This window comes from Balaenoptera musculus, chromosome 4 (genome assembly GCF_009873245.2).
Source record: "Balaenoptera musculus isolate JJ_BM4_2016_0621 chromosome 4, mBalMus1.pri.v3, whole genome shotgun sequence".
Classification (NCBI taxonomy): domain Eukaryota; kingdom Metazoa; phylum Chordata; class Mammalia; order Artiodactyla; family Balaenopteridae; genus Balaenoptera; species Balaenoptera musculus.
The window spans coordinates 32557710-32575830 of record NC_045788.1 but is presented as its reverse complement, the minus strand read 5'-3'; the positions used below and the strand labels follow the sequence as shown (position 1 = coordinate 32575830).

Here is an 18121-nt window from a genome sequence, read left to right as displayed (position 1 = left end):
CTCAATAGATGTTATTTTTGTGTTTGGTTTCCAAGATTTGATTTGGATGTGTAGGGTGTCAAATGCCTCCAAATGATTTGCTCCAGGCTCTGTCACCCCTGAGAGTTAATAAACTATTTAATTCTTGCCAAGACTTTAATTGGAAGAAAATAATCCATTTTAAAACTTCTAACAAGTACTTATACATTGGAAACTTTCCAGTGTAGACTAAATTACTCTTAGCACATCTCTGGACAATTCCATGTCCTCCAAAATCTCTGTACCTTGACTATATTCATAGTGTAAATTCCTGAAACAGGCTTAAATAACTGATTGAGGAAAAGAAGAAAGAATGTCATACCATTACCAAGATTGGATTCAGACTCCCACAAGCCTAATTACCTCCTTGAAAAGTACTCTTCTGTACTTTTTGGCTCCAACCTCTTAACACAATTAGCTACAGCCTTGATTTTTGTTTCTGCTCATTACCTGTATGTTCTATCTTCAAAGGAGGTATGCATGGTGGATTATTACTTTTTCATCCAACACTGACTTAGGCACAGTTATATGATATTAACACTTCCTCTTCAGAAGAAGTTTGTTTTGTAGAGGCCTTGATAATCAATTGTTCCTGATTTCATAGTTTCGTTTAAGGACATGCCCAATGAAACACGTTTCTATTCTCCTGTCCTGTTTTTTCATAGTCTGTTGATTGCTGCAGGTGCATTGTAAGCCATTAGGTCCTTCTCACATAATCTCAATCTTTCTCTTGGTATAACTGAAGTTACTGCATTTGTTACCTTCAAGAACAGTATAATTTTCAAAATGCACCACACTCAGTAGCTAGAATGACTTTAATTTCCCTTATTCGCTAAGACATGGCAGAAAGAATATTTAGGGTATGTAGAGACTAAGTGGGTTAACTAGATATAATTAAGGCTGAGATTTTTGAACGACACAATGATTTTATTATTTTAAAATGCTTTGCAGTGCCTCCTATATTGTAATTATTGTATGTTTGGGCTTTTAAAAAATCCAATGCTCACCTAATTAAACTGGCAGTGCTAATTCTTATTCAGGCTGTTTGGTATTTCGGTTTCTACTGTGATGGATAAATCATTTAGAGGACATAACCCTTAATAACCTTTAACAAGACCTCAAACTGTAATCTGTCAGAATTATTCCCTGAATACAGTTCTTCCTTCTGCTTCTGCTGAACATTTATACAGTAATGAAATGTTAATAACTCCTAAGAGAGCTGGTAGGATTTTATTATATTTTAGAAGGAACAATTATTTCTCTGAGAGCCCAAATTGGGTAGTCAATCCAAGGATCAACCTCAGAGACTTCTCTAGAAGTAGAATGATCCAGAAAAGCCACTTTGGATAGGCTTTCAAATTTTCATCTTTTCTAGAGAAACTACATTGATACTGATGACATGAAAATGATGGGAGTGTACCTTTCTTGACTGTCATGTATAAAACAGGTGACTTCCCTGCATTTCCTCACTGATCACCCCACAAAGCCCACATGTCTTTTTTCTTGGCCATCGTGTGATTATATGTCATAGTGCATCTGATCATAATACTTTGCCCATAAAATCTAGCTACCTTGCACTAGAGTTAACAGAGGTAACCCTTAGGATTTCCATCTATAATAGTGCCAAGCTCAGTTTTTGTGTATAGATTTCATAAACATTAGATTTTATCTCATCTGTCTATTTCTGTTCTCAATTCGATGCTGACTAGAGACCCAAAAGTGCAAGAACTTATGTTAGTCCTGCCTCAGTCCTCTAAGACTCCACTTTGTAGCAAATCCCACTGAAACTTAAAAGAAGGGGAAAAACTCATGTGCTAAGTGCTATTTTAAAAGTAATTATCTCTCTTCTCAGAAGCTCCTTAATTTCCAAATGATGTTTAGTTGCTTGACTAGTTACTCAATGTGTGTCTTTTTCTTTCAATTTTTATTGGAGTATAGTTGCTTTACAATGTTGTGTTAGTTTCTACTGTACAGCATCAATGTGTGTCTTAAACATGGACATGGGACAGTTATTTTGATTACTCAGATCTCTTCTTTCCTTTCACATGAGTTTTGAGATCTCTTTCTGATAGTAGAATTACAAGAAAATATCCTCCATATAAATTCAATCCAAATCTAAAATCTAAATACATGTATACACTCAAATGTATATGCATATGTGTTTTGGTCACTTAATAGAGGGAGGGGGACCTACACCCGGTATTTGGTTTGAATGTTGAGACTGATGATGCCACACAAGCACCAAGAGAATCGAAAAAACTTGTTAAATAATGAGGCTCTGGGGAGAGATCAGGGTGCCCCCCAAGCAAGTCCAAAAGTCACTTGGGAGTGCAGGGAAAGGAGACTAGCTTGGGGGTTTTATGGTGGTTAGGAGGTGGGGCTGCTGTGGGAATTCCTGTGTATGGCTTGAACTTCCCGCAGGAGCCACAAGAGGGAGCACCAGTCTTGCTTGCCGGCTTGCCCAGCTGCGGGGGAAAAGGGGGAAAAAGAGGGGAGAGCCTTAGAAACTGTCAGCAGGCAACCTCAAAAAATAGGGTCAGTCTCTTACTACAGTATTACACGTGCATAAACACATAGCACAGACTTGAGTACACCTACCTACCCCTGCAGTGTCCTTTACCATATCTTCCCGTAAGATTTCTGTGCATTGCAAGGACTTAGGTTCCTGTGATCACACTTGGCTCATAATTCCTGCTCCCTTGCGATTCTGACTTGCATCTCATCTCCCAAGGCTATTCGTGTCTTTCCACTTGGGTTGATCAAGATGCAGAATTCAGACCTCCTACGTGACTGAAACAACAGCTAAAAGAAAAATGTCCCACTTCCACAAGACATTTGCCTTTGTGTCATACTATTGTAAAAGTTTGATATTTCAAAAGTTTTCTCTCAAGAAAAGAGAGTAATAGGTAGATTACTATCCCCCCATTGGTGGGAATTCGCCACACCTCTAGGAAGGCAGAAGTGCCTGTGTGAATTTTTTCTCTATGACATAAAAAAAGCTGTCCCTCTTTGATTATATGAGATTATAAATCTAAGTAATCTAGTAAACACACACACACACACACACACACACACACCCCAACACACGCAGACAAATGCTGACACATGGTCTGCTGATCTTGTTTGTTTCCTTGATGCTAAATGAGGAAACTTCACACAAACTTGTCTTAGACTCGGGAGACTCAGAAATTCTGATAGTCCCCTCTAGAAAATGAAGCTGAAAATCACAAAAGATCTCTCTAAATTAAATGTTATCATTTGTATAAAATTCATAAAGTGGAGTTCTGACAGAAGGTACCCAAATTCTCTTTTCCTCTAAACTTCTTTTTTCAGGAAAAAAAAACAGAACCATTTCTGTTTATTCCTACAACATATATTCACATCTCACTTTCCCTAATGAAATGTGGAACTGAGAGGTAAATGACTTTAACTACATGTCAACTTAGCATTATGAGTTGAATTAATTTGTAAACATTAAGCTTCTGTTCCTCACTTGTAAGGGTGTCATTGCTGAGCATTTACCATGAGTGACAGGTCTGGAAGTTTCAGACGGCTGCTTCCTCCCCTAATCTAACTCCCAACAAGATTCCTACTGAAGAGGACAGGCTGATAAATGTACTGGCTTGAGCTTTGTCTTAGTTAGAATGTAAATAATTTGGATGATTCAAATATAAATTTCAAGGTTTATTTTCCCCCAATTCTAGGACATATGGTTTTAGAAATAGCTTATCCATCTTTTATGGAAGCAAATAAATATTTTGCATGATGAAGAAGCTTCATAGTTCCTTCTAGAAAATATTCAAGCTTAAAATGGGCCTGCCTCACTCAAATTTGCCAAAATATTAGGAAATGATTTTATAGAAAAAAAGTTATACACATCAGTTTCACATGTTAAATATAAAAATCAAAAATGTTACCTTGAGCTTAAAATAGTATGTCAGTGATTAATGATGGATCTGTTTTCTCTTTTATTACTTATTCTTTGTAAGTAATTTTTTCAGTTGATAACAATTAAATGACTAGAAGTGGTTTATTGCAAAATGTTCTCAAGGATCCAAATGAATCAATGAATCTTTATAATTAAGCATTTTACTTGCTCTCTCCCTGAAAAAGCAAAAATGATATTAAAACAGATTTTACATCCTGATATGTCCTTTAACCCAAACTAATGCTGACTGGGTAAACCAGCTGCATAATTTCTATAAGAGATTTTGTGGATTTAAATAATTGTGAACAAATTTATATTTAAAAAATAATAAAGAGTTATAAAACTGGCTAACCAGAATTTGAAATTGACTAAGACCAGTGGTATTTGTCTTGAGACTCCCAAGGTTTTCTCAAGGTCGCCAGAGTCAGAAAGACCTCTTTTGAATTCTTGGTTAATTATTAAAGCTCTATTTGGCAATGTATTGTCCTCTCTGTGCTTCAGTTTCCTCGCCTCCCAAATGGACATAAAAATGCCTACTTCAATAGTTTAGTTGTGAGAATTAACTATAATAAAATGATTTTAAGACAAAAGCAGAGCACAGGGCTTCCCTGGTGGCGCAGTGGTTAAGAATCCGCCTGCCAACGCAGGGGACACGGGTTCAAGCCCTGGTCCAGGAAGATCCCACATGCCGCGGAGCAACTAAGCCCGTGCACCACAACTACTGAGACTGCACTCTAGAACCCATGAGCCACAACTACTGAGCCCGTGTGCCACAACTACTGAAGCTCGTGTGCCTAGAGCCCGTCCTCCACAACGAGAGAAGCCACCGCAATGAGAAGCCCGCTCACCGCAACGAAGAGTATCCCCCTCTCACCGCAACTAGAGAAAACCCGCGCGCAGAAACGGAGACCCAGTACAGCCAAAAATAAATAAATAAAATAAATGAATTTATTAAAAAAAAAAAAGCAGAGCACAGTGCCTAGTTCACTGTGGCACTTAGTACATAGTACCTATTATCATTATGGTACAATTGCATTTTCCGGCTGATACTAAAACTACAGGATATTTTTTTCTTCACTTCTAAAAATACATATTTTCTGAACTAATGTATCAACCTGGTAGCAAGACAACTTTTAAGACTCTTTGGTTTGTACATGTCTCAAATATATTCTTTTTACTTTACACGTACAGTATTCTCTTTTTCTCTCCTTTTAATGCTCAAATGCACATAATACAAAGAAGCTCTCACACACAAAAAAAGAAAAGAATATCTCTTCTTCCTGTTCTGAGAATTTTTTATTGCAGGAAATAAAATATTTTACAGAGAATTTATATTATATATAAGTTACAAAACTTTTATCCCAAAAGATAAGCCAAATATAATTGAATTTAAGAAAGTTCCCCTCTTACGAAAGCCCCTGCAAATGTGTAATTTGCTAATGTGAGTAAGACTATCCTTACAACTTCACCAGTTTCTAGGCCAATTTTAACAAATTAACACGGTGGAATAATAATTTGAGATGTTCTTTTGGTCTAAGAGATATGATGAAGGGACATCTGAAATCGAGGCGAGGTCAAGAGGGAAACTCCTTAGCTTTTTGATACAACTTACCATCAAAGTTTGACAGGCTAATTTAGGAAGTGACCAGTTATCAGACAGAGCTAGATTTTCCTACTTCCATCCAGTTCCAGACCAGATAAATCTTGTATAAAGTGAGGAGGGAAATTGAGAGTATTTTGACATTGGTGGTTCTCTATGCCTTTCTTCCCATCTTCACCCCAGGATGTGTCTGTGTGGACTTTGGATTAGCAGTAGAACATCTCAGAACCATTTGAGGATGGTCCAAGAGCTGAGGAGGACTGTGAATCATCAGTCCCTTATGGACTCTGGCGATTGCCAGCCTCGCTGATGTCCTCCCACCAAATGGTGTGAAAACTAGAATCCAGAAGTCTGTGAGGAGTGTTGGAAACAAGTTGTAGCTTCAGAGGACCACAGAGGGGTGTGCGAGAGTAGCCAAGACTTCTCTGTGTTCAAGAGAAAGTGTACATATCTGAAACTAACACAACATTGTCAATCAACTATATTTCAATAAAAATTAAAAAAAAAGAGAAAGCGTACACAAGGTGAATGAGAGAGGGAATAATTAATGTAAGCATGGAGTTGGTTCCTTCAGCCAAGATGAGAGGCTCTGTAGCAGGAAATGTGTGCAAAGCTGTCCTTGCCAGGCACTGGTTGGGAATGCAGTCATCACAAAAGGATGCCAGTGTGGACTGGGCAGTGAAAGCTCAACCACTAAATTGACTATGTTTTTTTGGGAGTGACTAGACTCAGGTAGGTTTTATGTTTTTTACATCAAGTAGAATGAGTGCTTTTTTTCTTTTCTTTTCTTTTCTTTCTTTCTTTCTTTCTTTCTTTCTTTCTTTCTTTCTTTCTTTCTTTCTTTCTTTCTTTCTTTCTTTCTATTGAGAGCTTTGCATAAAGAAAGTTAATTTGTAGGAAAAATAAAGGTATATTTTTGCACATACGCTGTTTGAAGAAGGTTAGTGGTACACGGGTGAAAGAAGCCAGGATCCTTACCCAGGTCTTTGATCCCAGAGCCAAGGGTAGGAAAGGCAAGGTAAATCCCATATTTTCCATCCCCAAATTATACCAATTTTCAGAACTGAGGCTCCCAATAATTTAACTTCTGTTATTATTTTTCTATATTCTCCAAGTTGAATGATTTCACCTACCAAACAAGTTACATATGTCAAGTAATCATTAATTCATATTTCAAATTTTAAACCAAAAGGTATATAGCTAATTTTCAGTGCTTCTCAACAGTGTGAGTTGATTGAATCCTTCCAGGGCCGATGAAACTTATTTGTGTTCACATCTTTCACCTTATCATGGCAAAGGAAAGATGATTTTCTCTTGGAAAATTACTAGACTCCTAAAATTCCAACCACATTCTCATTTTGAATGTGAAGGAATGGTGAAAGGTGAATGGTGAAAGCCTCATATAGTGAATAGATGGTACATAGCCAAACAAAGGAGAGGTAAAGAGGATAGATTACTCTCATTGTTAATAATTAGAATTTGAACGTAAGAAAAGATTTCGAAGGTGTATTTAAAACTTTGCAGGGCTTCCCTGGTGGCGTAGTGGTTGAGAATCTGCCTGCCAATGCAGGGGACGCGGGTTCGAGCCCTGGTCTGGGAAGATCCCACATGCCGCGGAGCAACTAAGCCCGTGAGCCACGGCTACTGAGCCTGCGCGTCTGGAGCCTGTGCTCTGCAACAAGAGAGGCCGCGACAGTGAGAGGCCCGCGCACCGCGATGAAGAGTGGCCCCCGCTCTCCACAACTGGAGAAAGCCCTCGCACAGAAACGAAGACCCAAACAGCCAAAAATTAATAAATAAATAAATTTATAAAACTTTGCAGAACCATCTTACTTATCCAAATACACATAAAGTAAGCTAACAGGTAGGAAAACTGTGAAACGATTGTTGGGAATTTTCTTTTTAAAGATTTAATTTTGTTTATTTTTGGCTGCATTGGGTCCTCGCTGCTGAGTGCGGGCTTTCTCTAGTTGAGGCAAGCGGGGGTTACTCTTCTTTTCAGTGCACGGGCTTCTCCTTGCGGTGGCTTCTCTTGTTGCAGAGCACAGGTTCTAGGCATGCGGGCTTCAGTAGTGGTGGCGCACGGGCTCAGTAGTTGTGGCACACGGGTTTAGTTGCTCTGTGGCATGTGGGATCTTCCTGAAGCAGGGATCAGACCCATGTCCCCTGCATTGACAGGCGAATTCTTATCCACTGTGCCACCAGGGAAGTCCCTGGGAATATTTTTAATTACATAACTCATTGTTCCCTATACAATATCTTATTTGACAAAATTTCTCTTTTGTAAAACCTTGGCTTTCTTTAGGTCACTGCTTTGTTTCTCTCTCTTTTTTTAAAGAGCAATTTTAGATTCACAAAAAAATTGAGAGGAGTGTACAGAGGTTCCCATATACCCTCTGTCGCCACACGTACACAGCTTCCTCCATTTTCAATATTATTCACCAAAGTGGTACATTTGTTACCAAAGATGAACCTACGTTGACACATCATAATCCCCCAAAAGTCCATAGTTTACTTGAGTTTCACTCTTAGAGTTGTATAGTCTTTTGGTTCGGACAAATGTATAATGACATATCCATCATTATGCTATCATACAGAGTATTTTCACTGCTTTAAAAAATCCTCTGTGCTCTGCCTATTCATCCTTTCCCACCCTCTACCCTGACAACCACTAATCTTTTTATGGTCTCCATGTGTGTCATATGGTAGGAGTATGACATTATGGAAAAGGCAAAAGTATGGTAAGACTATGTTTAGTTTTGTAAGAAACCACCAAACTGTCTTCCAAAGTGACTGTGCCATTTTGCATTCCCATCAGCAATGGATGAGGGTTCATATTGTTCCACACACTCACCAGCATTTGTTGTTGTCATTGTTCTGGATTTTGGACATTCTAACAGGTGTGTAGTGTATCTCACTGTTGCTTTAATTTGCATTTCCCTGATGACATATAATGTGGAACACTCTTTTTGTATATTTATTTGCTATCTATATATCTTCTTCAGTGAGACATTTGTTAAGGTCTTTAGCCCATTTTTTAATTGGGTTGTTTGTCTTGTCATTGTTGAGTTTTAAGCATTCTTTGTATAGTTTGAATAGCAGTCCTTTATCAGATGTGTCTTTTGCAAATATTTTCTTCCAGTCTGTGGCCTGTCTTCTATTTCTTGGCATTGCCTTTCATTAAGCAGAAGTTTTTAATTTTACAGAAGTCCAGCTTATCAATTATTTCTTTCATGTATTGTGTCTTTGATGTTATATCTAAAAAGGCATCACCATACCCTGGGTCATCTAGGTTTTCTTCTATGTTGTCTTCTAGGAGGTTTATAGTTTTGCATTTTATAGTTAAGTCTATGATTCATTTTAAGTTAGTTAGTTTTTTTGAAAGTTGTGAGGTCTGTGACTAGATTCTTTTTTTCTTTCTTTTTTTTCTTGCATATTGATGTCCAGTTGTTTCAGCAGCACTTGTTGAAGAGGCTATCTTTGCTCCATTGTATTGCCTTTGTTTCTTTGTCAAAGATCAGGTGACTATATTTATGTGGGTCTGTTTCTGGGTTCTATTCTGTTTCACAGGTCTATTCTTTTACTGTAGCTTTATATTAAGTCTTGAAGTCGAGTAGTATTAGTCCTTCCATTATGTTCTTCTTCAATATTGTGTTGGCTATTCTCAGTCTTTTGCCTCTCCAAATAAACTTTAGAATCAGGTTGTCTATACGCGTTTCTCTTTTCATGTGAGTAATTCAACTCGGTCAATCTTTTCACCTTGGTTGCCTGGAAAAAATCAGTGTAAGGTATATTTGCTTATTCACTGGAATTCTGTTCATCCTTATGGTTGGAATTTGATTTTCTTCTCTAAGTCTTGTTTTTCCCCTTTCACTTACTTTTATTTTCTGAGTCATAATGAAATAAATATAAACATGAATCACAGAGTCAACCCAACTTTAATAAGCCCATCATTTACCTTCCTCACAGTGAGGAAGACCCCCGAGTCAATCAACTTGGGAGCTAAGGGTGTGGTTCCTATTCTCTCCTTCAACCACACTTTATTCTTAGTTGTTCTGACTTAGGAAAGGAGTCAGTCTTCTTCACAAGCTAAGAGGGAAAACAGACTGCTGGGTGATCAGCCTTTTCAAGTGGGATGTTGCCTTACAGGCTCATATTGACGAAATCCTCAATAACCCTGATTTTCCCTGCATGAGCACTATTGTTGCATTGGAGAGATTCCTCACATTCTGCTCTTTGTCTGCCTTTCTCTTGGTGTGCTCTTGAACCTGAGTTGGTCCTTCATTGATAACATGTAAATATGATCCAAAACCTCACAGTAAGACGTGCAGAGCAGACAACTGCTTGAAATGCCTGTTATGATATGGTCTCTATACTAAAGGACAAAGTTAATCTGCACAAATATCAAACACTGGTGACCTACTGGTAAACAAACAAACAAAAAAACGATTGGTTCACTTATTTTCCCAGTGAAAGTCTGAGTGCCTCTACTCAGTGTCAACTTTCTTGTATATTTCGTCAAATTCCTAATGAGATAAAAGAGCTACTAATCATAGCTAACATTTTGAGCACTTACTATGTGCCACATACTGTACTATGTACTTTATATTTATTTCACTAAATCTTCTTAACAATTCAGTGAAGTGTTGGTGTCATTAACTCATTTTCAGATGACAAAACTGATTCAAAAGAATATTAACATTTTTCCCTAAATTATAATCTAATAATTGAAAAGCAAGGATTTGAATCTAGGTAGACTCTAAACTCTTAAGTTCATGTTCTTAATCACTTACTAAATGGCCTCTAGTCCCAAACTATTCTTAACTACTTGAATATGCTTCACATAGTCCTCAAAGAATCAAGACTATGCTCTAAAATCACTAGTATTGAAATCATATGCATGACCAACATTCATTAACATTTTGCATGTTATTTATTCTCCAAAAACCTTTCCCTTGAAGGCTCATGTTCATCCTTCAAGGCTCCAAATTCCTTCCTCAGTGAAGCCTCCCTGACTTCACCCAGGTAGTATCTGTTGCCCTGTCTTCTGTGCTTAGTAGCTTGTTCAAACCTTGTGATAGAACTTAACCCCATAATTACAAGACTTTCTTTAAGGCAGCTAGGCTGTTCTATTTCTTTGGTACCTGGTAAGTGCTAGATAGATTTTTCTAATATAAACACATTGAAATTCTTCAAGCCAAAAAAAAAAAATCATCCTTCTGGGAAGGAATTCAGAGAGAAGAATAGATAGTGAATATACTTTTTGGAGCAAGAAAAAGAATAAATATATATAATTTATGTATAACTAAAACAAGTTAAATCTCAAAGAGATGGAAGAATACTGTTGAATTCAATATCTATTTCCTAACCTACAGCAACATACTTCCCACAAAATATCCCACAAAATAGCAGAATTCTCCAGAATACCTTTCCGCACTTCACAAGAACTGAGGAGATGCACAGTACTCTCTTCATCTTCAAGGTCAGGCCCCAGGTTTGGAGGACTTCCTAGATCACATCAAACACCAACACTGACACCTGCTGGAAATGCACTCTGCCCACATTTCCTGCAGTTGGTTAAAAAGAAAAAAAAAAAAAAAAGTGCACAGAAACAAACTTATAAGAAACTACCTAAAAAATACCTCAGAACCCAAACAAAAAACTAATTTATCAAGAAAATGTGAGCTTGAACAACCTGGGGTATTTCTTTTACTGAGACTATAATCTTGACAAACAAATTTTTGGAGTAACATGGCCATAGATTTATGACTCTGGATTACTAGTTCTTATATACACATCCTTTAGCTTGGCCTCCAAAATGTATTTAATATTTTTTTAAAAAAGAAAAATAAGATACATTTCTCTGCAATTAATTTCTACCTCACTTTTCATAAATAGCATGGTTCATGCTCTCTGGATCAGAGAAAATACTAAATCATTTTGAGACCTCAGTTTTCATGGATATGGAGAACATAGTTTTGGTGAATAGTTTGTTGTTATGGTTTATATCATTCTACCTGTTCTCCTAAGTTTTCTTTCTGCTGTCTCACTTGTGATACTAATTAGGTATTTGGGAAATAGTCAAACTGAAGAAGAATATACTTTCCTCCATTTATTTATTTATAAATTTAAAGTTAATCAGATGCGAAGTATTTCTTTCTACACTTATTTTTCCTATTTATTAAAACTTTTTGGTAAGAGAAAAAATTCTGCAACTCAAAAAAATTATTTTGTTTTATTTTTCAGGAAAAGAATATCAAAACCTGTATGTCTGAAATTGGTTACCTATAAATATTAAATCCTAGCTTCCTAGCATGAATCTTCCATGTTAAAAGATGTTCATGTTTTCTTCTAAATTTGCCTCATAAGTTCCTTTTTGGGGAAGTAAGGTATTTATTCCCTTTTTTGCTTTTCAGCTTTTTATCTCTATTGTAAAATATGATGAATATACAGAAAAAGTGTATAAAACACAAGTGTACAGCTTAATGCCTTATAATAAAATGAGCACTCATGTAACTATCACTCAGTTCAGGAAATAAAACATGACCAACACGTTTACAAAAACCCTAGCTGCCCCTTCTCAGTTACAATCCACACCCTTGCTTTTCTTTACATTTTAACTCCTAAATATACATCTCTAAACACTACAGTGTTGCTGGGATTTTAATTTTGTGTAAATGGGATCAGAGTGCACATTGGCTTTTATGTTGGCTTCATTCAGTCAACATTCTGTGAGTTTTATCCATGTTGTTGCATGTAGCTGTGATTTGTTTATCTTTACTGCTCAATGTTATTCCATTTTACTAATATATCACCAATTGCTCATCCAATCTGTTGTTGGTGGATATTTGGGTCATTTCTGATTTGAGGCTGTTTCTGATTCTAATGCTTCTAAAAGCATTCCTGTCTTGTGATGCATTTACAGGCATTTCTGTTAGATATAAACCTAAGAGTGGATTTGCTGGGTCATAGGGTATATGGGTCTTCAACTTCCATACGTAACACCAAATCTTTTATTAAAGTGATTGTACCGATTTGTATTCTACCCAGCAGTATATGAGTGTTTCATTTACTTCACGTCCTTGCCAACACCTGATATGGTCACACTTTCTCATTTTAGCCATTGGGGAGGGTTTGTAGTAGTATCTCATTTTGTTTTTAACTTGCATTCAATATCCTTTTTTAATAAATTACCTACATAAGTCCATTGCTCATTTTCCTAATGGGTTGTCAGTCTTTTTTCTTAGAAATTTCTAGAAGTGTCTGAACAACCTGGCAGCCTGGCAGCCGAAGTTGGACCACTATGCAGTCCTGTGCACCTGCAGGTTCCTGCTCCAGCACCTGCCAGGCAACATCAAGGCACTCTTCTGCAAGCCCAGCAAGGTGAGTACAGCGAGGCCATCCTCTTCCTGAGGGCAGCCCTGAAGCTGGAATCTTCCAACAAGACCATCCACACCAAGCTCTCAAAGCTAGTGAGGAAGCACGCCAACCAGCAGAGCACGGAGACCACCCTGTACCCAGAAATGCTGGGCAACCCCACACAGCTGACCACCAAGTATCCTGCCAAGGGGGCCTGGTCCAGCCCATGGAAGAGGCTTTTTTGGGGAGAATGCTGTTGCCCTTGGGGGCATGGCTCTCTCTGTGGTCATCGCTGCCCGGAACTGACTGCCCAGATGGCTGCCACCTGCCACCGCCTCCTTGCACTGTGGACCCCACCCCACGCTCCCTAACTCTCCCAGGCTCCCTAACCACTGCTCTCTCTGACCTGGCCCCTTCCTCCGGTTTGGAGGCAGTAAAGTTTGGGGATCCCCTGGTCCAGAGCGCAGAAGGGACTGAGACCCTATAGGAGGAAAGTGAAGCAGAGCAGAACCTCACGTCCAGCTTGGAGGGAAGGGACCCTCAATCCTCCAGACACAATTCCCACCCCGACCCCATCCACCTGGGCATCTGTTTTCTAGAAGGCCCTAAGAATTCATTATCTTAATTCTAACCATCATGATGTCTCATCACCAGTAGCTGGTTTTCCTGTTTCTAGTTTCGCCTTCCCAAATCTTCTGCCAGTGGCAACCAGAATGCTCCGTCCGTCCATAACTGCACTCTGAAAGTAGAAGCACTTTACTGAGGCTTCTATGACCCCATTCCGGCCTATCTCTCCAGCTTTCCCATCGTCTCTGCTCACATTTCATGTGATAATGACTTCAGGTTTGTTGAAGCCGTTTGACTCATGCCTTGTCCTCATCTCCTCTGTGCCTTAGCTAAGGTGGCCTTTTCTGCCTGGGATGTTCTTCCGGCCTCTTTGCCTAGATGCAATGGCTCATCTCTTGGCACCTCCCCAAGAGAACTTCCCAGAACACCCCAAACTAGATTTTGTGCCTGATGCCACCAATCGCCCTATCCCCTAAATGTTCTTAGGTCTTATGTTACTGCTTTTGTACCTTTCTCCCCAACTGAACGGTCCTCCATCAGTGCGGGAATAGTGCCTCACTCATTTGTCTCCATATGCTCAGTGCTGGCACATGCTTAGCCTAGAGGAATCATCGGGTAAATATTTGGTTTTTTAATTGAAAATGTTAAACCCTTGTAATTCGTTACTTTACCATCTTTAGAAACTCTTAAAGTACGCAGTAACTGATTCGTTTGTGCAAGTGTTTTGCAATTATTAGAGGACACGTTATTTGTAATTCGGGGATTGACACAGGTAAAGCTGCGGCTGCCCAGAGTTTTCATCATTTTAGGATTATGGGAACTTCCAACAGAGGGTGAGCCAGAGAAGGAAAATAAGGTTAAATCAAAACCAATCCATTTTCTACTGATAAGAACATTAGAGAAATAAAGAAAAATAAAGAAATTGTTGAGACTAATGACTGAATTGATGTTTGAATTTTGTGGAGAGCTAGTTTACTCTTTCACCCATTCATATTTGAAATAAGACATAATCAAGCCTGCCTTTCAGAGTTTTGGAAAAATGCAAAGAGTTAAGCATTTAAATAATTTCTCTTACATCTACTTTAAAATATTATAACGTTTACCCACGCATGTGGTGGGTATGCACTTGATATTGGCAAATCAGAGAATTAAAGAGATATCCATCCACATTTGTGCCAACGCATCAATCAATTCAAGTTAAAGGAACAGTATCATTTGCTGGGGCCAAAACGTAGGGGATCACATTTTGGACTCAACAAACTAAAGGTTTGGGTATTGTGCAATTACAGAAGGCAAATAGTAGTATTCTTCTGTATCTTACGAGCATGTTAGAACTTGTAGAAAGGGGCACTTTTTAGAAAGTGAGAAAACTGTAAAATTGGGGAAGTTTGTGTTCCATGGACTCATCTTCTGGGCTCTTTCTCTACTATTGCTCCTTAGAGATCAGCAACCTTGCCCTCTCCTTTCCCATAGCAGTCTGTATAGTCCTCTAGTGTATCAATTATCAGTTTGAACTGCAGCGTTTTGTTGGCACAAATATCCTGCCAACTCTTCTCTGGGGTCTTTGAGCATGGAGACTGATTCAGATGAATTGTATTGTCCTCAGTGACTATCACAGAGCATGACACAGATTAACTTTCTCTAAATTCTTACAAAAGAAAGAACAGGGGAAAAAAAGATGAAGAAAGGACGTGAGAGAGAGAGGAAAGAAATAAAGTAACATGAATTTAAGTCATTTTTCCCACAGAGTCTCTTAAAGTATTTAAATCTCACTAAGTATGGAATGAAAAATTTTATCTCTTATTCAGGGGTTGGTAATTAAAAGTGAAAGGTGGGAAAATTGTAGGGGAATGAAGTGGCTTCCCAGGCCCTTTTAAGTCACATCAGATGAAATAATTGTTCACTACACATTTTCATAAGGAGGGTTCTGCTGGGAGCTGAGAGCAACAAAAATAGTGATCGGAGTTCAGTGTCTTGTGAAATAATGTAGAGGGAAGAGGGAGGAAGAAAAAGAGCCAACTAATTAAAACAAGATAAATATATTAAAAAGTATTCAGGCTGTAGGTGTATATTCTGTACAAATCAATTTCCACTGCAACTCATAATTTGTTCACAAGCAAATGGCTTATGTTCCTCTTATGTGCCACTGTTGTTGCTAATTAACACAGGCTTGAGATGCCTGGGAAAAGAAACAAATACATAAATAAAAACAGTTCTGCAGATGATAGGGAAAGGCACCTGCATGCAAGGCAACAGACTCTCAGTTAGAAATATTTTAAAGGATGTACAAAGACTATAAATGTATGTTCTCTCTTTCACCAAGATCCCTTATCAGAATATGCTCTTAAGCTATCCCACCCTACCAGAATATTACTTCCTACAGTCTCCTCTCCGTAGGTAACGAGTTAGGTAATCACATTTTTGTATTCAAGGAGGGAGGAAAGCTTTAATTAAACACATTCTAAATTACTCTCTTTAGTGGAACAGTTCAAGGAGTTTAGAGTGGGTTGTGGGCTGGGAAATACCAGCTCATTTCTCCAGACAATTTTTCAAACAATGGAAGACATTGAAATGCCATCAATCTTTCTAGATACTCAGTGGTTGCATTGTTTTCATGGCCTGAAAAGCAGAGTTAGGTGGAATGTTCCTGATCTGCATTTTCAGCGAGGATAGGAGATACATTTAATTAAAATTCAAGTAAACAAACCTTCAACCAGCACCTCCTAAATCCAAAACTAGTGCTAGGCACTGAGTGCCACACTCAGATGAGTAAGACTGGCTACTCCTGGTGAGAAAATGCCTTTCTTTGGGCAGATTCCAAGTTGTGATAGTCTTCCTGTAATATCAGGAAGAATAAGTACTGAAGTGGAGGTAAAAGAAATCAGCCCTGAGAAAGTAAAGCAAGAAATAATTAATGTGTCTTTCATGGTGTCAGAAAGGAAGAGAAGAATGCTTCTAAAGGAAGTGGCATTTAATTAAGCGGAAAGGATGAGTCAACTTTCAATAGGAGAGATGGCTGGAAAGGCTATGCCTCCAAGGTAAGAGGATGCTGCCTTGCTCCATTCAGGTCTCTGCTCCAATGTCACCTCCTTGGAGAGTACCTTGCCCTCATCTCCCAGCTTAATATACTTACCTTGCTAGTAAATCTTCCTAAGGTATGTTCCGCACACTTAGTTGTCTTTTCCACTAAATTATAATAAATATATATGAAACAATTTTGATGATTTAGAGTATTCTGAGGGCAGGGAAGGTGAGAAACCACCTAAATAAATTGATTGATTGGTTTAAAATAGAAACTTGTGCCATAAATAAAATGTAAATAGTGGATGATATAATCACCCAGAAACTAGTTATAATTTTAGAGAATTAAGACCAAAGATTATATACTAAGATTATACTAAGAGTCTTCCCTAAAATAACATACATATTTCACTGATTCAGCAAGATATTTTATACAATTTTCAACTAACAGTGATAGATAAGTGCATGTTTTAGATAACACATTTTAATATTCTGAATTTGGCAAACCAACTCAAATGGGTGCCTGCTCTAAGAAACAATTTAAATGAATTTATTGTAAACAGTAAAGGAAAAAATATGAAGCAATTTAAATGAAAAGCAATAAATGTTTACTAAAATGCTTAGAAAATTTGAAAACCCAGAAAATTTAAAAATAATAATCTTATAATCCTACCACTAAAGTTACTTTCCTATGTGACCAAATCATTTCTGAAAAAATCCTTTTTAAATACATAACACTCCCTAATACTTTACTTAGTCATTTCCTAACTACTGAAACAAAGACTGCTCTTGGTTTTTAATATTATGAAAAAATGCTACAGTGAACATATTTACTCGTAAATATTTTTTCAATACTCAGATTACTTTTTAAGGATAAAATGAGTCGGATAATGAATAGAGTAGTCATAGCATTGTATTCGAGAAGAGAGGGTGGTTTTCATTTAACCTATTCTAATCTATTTTGTCTATTTTCAGTTAAGGGCTTGGAGCAGGAGTGGGAGGTAGGAAATACTAGATCCGCGTGTATGCAGTAGCTTATACATCTTGTTTTAGTCATTACCCTGTGAGGTTCTTGCCTTTCAACCTTGCATCTCAAGCCCAGCATGGTGCCTGGCTAGATTCTTTTGCTTGTTTGTTTGTTTTTGAATTTTATTTTATTTATTTTTTTATACAGCAAGTTCTTATTAGTTATCCATTTTATATATATTAGTGTATATATGTCAATCCCAGTCTCCCAATTCTGGCTAGATTCTTATGTGTGTTTACGGAGCTGAGTCAGTGCTAATTTAAGCATCTAAACTAAACCTATGATGAAATATGATAAGGAAATATAGTAGTGCCACTCAAATGTAATTAGAAATATTTTGATAAATGTAATAAAAACACTTTAAATATATTGTTTAATGACACAGTTTTCATGATCATTAAGGCATCCATTCTATGATTTGATCTTGAGCATGATTTAAGGGGGAATTCAAATAGTTAAGTTTAGGTACATCTAAAGGGTCACTTTCAAATTGACATGGTTAAGTATGGTCTGTGATCATATCATGCTGGCTCATGAATTTAAAATGTTCAGTGAGTCAAAAAGCACTTGATTCTAGTTTTGAAATGTTCACTGTATTTGC

The 18121-nt window shown here is 37.6% G+C and overlaps 1 pseudogene; it reads left to right on the top strand.

The window, feature by feature from the left end:
• Nucleotides 1-6101: 6101 nt before the first annotated feature.
• LOC118894570 lies at nt 6102-13211 on the top strand (annotated as a pseudogene).
• The last annotated feature ends 4910 nt before the right edge of the window (nt 13212-18121 follow it).